Here is a 3,867-nt window from a genome sequence, read left to right on the forward strand (position 1 = left end):
TTTTGTTGAGAAATCAACCCGTTCATTGTTAATTCCATCATGATGAGAAATTGAGCGGGACAAGCAAAGCAAAACAAAGAGGCTACGTGGATTGATCAATGGACTGTTATCTTATTTCACTCATGGGGTAGGGAATGTGGGATCAGATGACAAACTGAAGGTGGTGTTCCATTCTCTGTCTCTACAACAATACAATCTTACATTCAATACATTCATTCATCAGCAAACGAATCTCCACAAAACAAAATTTCTTGCCGGTGCTTGGCACACGGTTGGAGGCATGGGGAGGGGATCTCACCAGATGATGAGTTTCTGTCGCGGGAGGGGATACGATGAGGGGAGCAAGGGTTAGGCGCCCCTATCTGGCCATAAGGAGTCGCCGTTGCCACGCCATAACCTCGGAGTTCCCCGTGTGAGCCATGGAGGCCCGCCTCCACCTGCAAGTACTTCGCTCCGCCGCGCCGCTGCCGTTCTGCATCGAGCAGACGCTTCATCCCCATTCACTGTAGTTATCGCGTTGATTTGATCCAGAAGTTGTGCTTGAGCGCCGAAACGGGGGCAGCAAGCGGGCAGAGGTACGGCCGCGGAGGCATGTGGGTTGAGATCGACAACAGTGGTGGTTGAGGTCGGCGGCGGCGGCGAGTGGTGTGGCAGCGGCCTGGGCACATGCCAGGGTGGACCAGGGGCGACGCGATGCGCTCGAGTGCCGCAACGGGGACAGTGAGCGGGGAGAGGTACGGCCGTGGAGGCGGGTGGGTTGAGATCGGCAGCGGTGGCGGTCGAGGTCGGCCGCGGCGGCGAGTGGTGTGGCGTCGGCCTGGGCACAGGCCAGGGTGGCCCAGGATCGACGGGAGGAGGCGCGTACGGGTATAATTTTTAGAGAGAATCGTTTTTTTCCTTTTATGTTGCAGATAAATGATGAAGCGCGGGTTGAATAACAAAAATTACATGGGTTTTTTTATAAAAATGTCGTGGTGGGTTTTCCGACGAAAGCAATAGCCTCTTTATTATTAGGTAGGTATAGATTGAGAAGGCATGGAGGCCTCAATTAAGATGCTTCAAACGTGTCGTGGATAAAATCTTGTCAATTAATAGAGTCTACATTTTTTTAGGCAAATAAAATTAAGGTTTCCACACAAAAGGAAAACCGTACTACTAGTTTCAATGGCCCGCACTGATGGGGCGTCCTTCGACGTTGAACCAGCAGCGAGCGTGAGCCGTTGGGCCGTCGGTCCAAGACATGGTGCGGCACCACTCCGACAAACCCTAACCAACCCAGCGTGACGCGACTAGCCGACGCCGCCCCTGCACGCACGGACCCTCTTCTCGGCGAGAGCACACCACTTACTCGACCGATGGCCAGCGCGCTGCTGCGTACGCCATCCTCTGGTTGAAGGTGTCAATATCATCCATCCATCCATCCTACCCTTCAGCGGCGGGTCTCGACGCCCCACGGTGGTATGGGCAGCTTCAACCCGATGATTGCGACGTATCCTGCCCGCCGGGAGTCTCTTTCGTCGCCACCGCTGCCCAAAACAAAACAAGGCGCGCGCAGAAGCAGGGAGCCGATCCTCTGGTTGAATTTGTCCATAGCATCAGCGAGTCCTCCGTTTCTTTTGCAAGATGTGTGGGGTATGATGGCTGGTGCTATGGATAAATTCAACCTGATGGTTGGGGCATACCCGATCTGAAGAAGAAACTTTGCTTGACCCTTGATGGCTGGTGCTATGGATAAATTCAACCCGATGGTTGGGGCATACCCGATCTGAAGAAGAAACTTTGCTTGACAATCAGGCTGAAAGCAGGGAGTCGATCGGACTTCTTTTGGAGGATGGGGAGGATGGGGAGGATGGTTTTGGCTATGGATGAATTCCACCGGATGATACATATTCGGCCACCGCTTTAAACAGTTGCCCTGATTCATGGTTATTGTGCTCGTGTTGAATATTCTATCATCTAGAGAAAGATTGTTAAAATCTAGACGTAATTTACTCTGCCCTGTTTTTGCAGTTCTCAGATGTATACTTGGTAGTACCAAGGACCAAGATCTGGGTAGTGCTAAGGAGATGAAGAGGGTTCCATGTGATTCAAGACCTTGCTGGTGTTTGTCTAAGTTGTACTGTGTCCTACAACATGGATCGTATATATCTGTTGGCTTTCAGGTTCAGTTTGCTCAGGCAAATTCTGCTTGAATTTGTTGCAGCAAACTTGTGGTCATGTATGTTTTTTAGTTTTTTTGTGTAAGCAATGCATAGAAGGTTAGGAAGCTCATTCATGTATTGTTCTAAACTGAAAGTTTAAGTGGCTTTTCCACCCATGGTATTGTGGTGGTCATAATAGCACGCCTCACAATTATTGAAGGCCAGATCTACAAATATTATTTCTGAACACAAACACATGAACTGCATTCCTGAACGGTATATTTGTTTGCCCCCCTGTTTCTCCTGGGTATTAATCTATGCACAACAAGCTCTTCTGTGCTTGATGAAACATAAAGGTTGCATCTCGGATATTTGCATGAGCCATTTTGTTGTCAGCTAAACCGTTAAAAGTCAGATGTAAAATATGTTTCTTGGTACCTATTTTTTAGTCAACGTGTGGCAAGCCCACTTGGAACTGAACTGAACCACCGTGGTTGAAATTTAGTTTCATTTGGACAAGTTACCCCAAGTATCATCAATTCATGATGACTAGTTTGTTGTGGCGAATTGGTCCTGGTCCTGATTTAAGTGTGTTTTATGACACTGTCTTGTAAGGGAGAAAGGTTTGGCATCTATGTATTTCGTTTTAGCTCTTGCAGATTGCCATAAACTCCGTAGTTACTTTGGATGCACTAGTGCCTGATGTGTATTTTTGTTTACCCGGTTTGAACTCTGAATGATATGTAGTTATCCTGATTGCAGGCCGATGAGTTGGTTCTGCTGGTATTTTGAGGATGGAGGCTGTGTTATTCTCCTGGACTGAGAAGGGTAAATCAGGCCATCTAACCTGTCTTCAGGGTGCCTCGTTTCTACTCGCTCCGTTCTTGCAACTAAGTAGAGAAAAACTCGTGTGGTTACTAAAGTATTACCGTCTGTGGTTACTGAAGCATTATGGTTACTATCAACCTACTAGGAATAGGATTAATATGATCAAATTAGTACGGCTGCTCCTTGGTTCTGGTTGATGATTGCAACCTGTAAAATAAATAAAATATAGAAAAGCATAATTTTTTCAAAAATTATGCTAGAGGCTGATGAGCGGGCCTTTAAAATCAATCAAGCGGTTGATTTTTATTCCCAGGTCAGAAGATTTTCTGCTGGAGCATACTCCGCTGAAGGGCATCTTCAACCAACCAGCCATTTGTTGAACCCCCAGCCTCCCGCACAGAACTAAGGGGAGGCTATTGGGGAACATCGCATGGGAAACAAAAATTTTCTACGCACACGAAGACCTATCATGGAGATGTCCATCTACGAGGGGGATTTCAGATCTACGTACCCTTGTAGATCGCACAGCACAAGCGTTAATAAATGCGGTTGATGTAGTGGAACGTCCTCACGTCCCTCGATCCGCCCCGTGAACCGTCCCACGAACCGTCTCGCGATCCGTCCCACGATCCGCTCCGATCTAGTGCCGAACGGACGGCACCTCCGCGTTCAGCACACGTACAGCTCGACGATGATCTCGGCCTTCTTGATCCAGCAAGAGAGACGGAGAGGTAGATGAGTTCTCCGGCAGCGTGACGGCGCTCCGGAGGTTGGTGGTGATCTAATCTCAGCAGGACTCTGCCCGAGCTCCGCACACACGCGATCTAGAGGAAAAACCGTGGAGGTATGTGGTCGGTCTGCCGTGGAAAAGTTGTCTCAAATCAGCCCTAAAACCTCC

The 3,867-nt window shown here is 48.6% G+C and overlaps 1 long non-coding RNA gene across 1 annotated transcript; it reads left to right on the forward strand.

Annotated features, from left to right (window-relative positions):
- The first annotated feature begins 1,260 nt into the window (after positions 1-1,260).
- LOC123404277 lies at positions 1,261-2,202 on the forward strand. Its single transcript, XR_006611713.1, has 2 exons — positions 1,261-1,925; positions 2,011-2,202. It is a non-coding gene; the product is annotated as an uncharacterized LOC123404277 (long non-coding RNA).
- The last annotated feature ends 1,665 nt before the right edge of the window (positions 2,203-3,867 follow it).

The sequence above is a fragment of the Hordeum vulgare genome, chromosome 6H, assembly GCF_904849725.1.
Source record: "Hordeum vulgare subsp. vulgare chromosome 6H, MorexV3_pseudomolecules_assembly, whole genome shotgun sequence".
NCBI classification, from domain to species: domain Eukaryota; kingdom Viridiplantae; phylum Streptophyta; class Magnoliopsida; order Poales; family Poaceae; genus Hordeum; species Hordeum vulgare.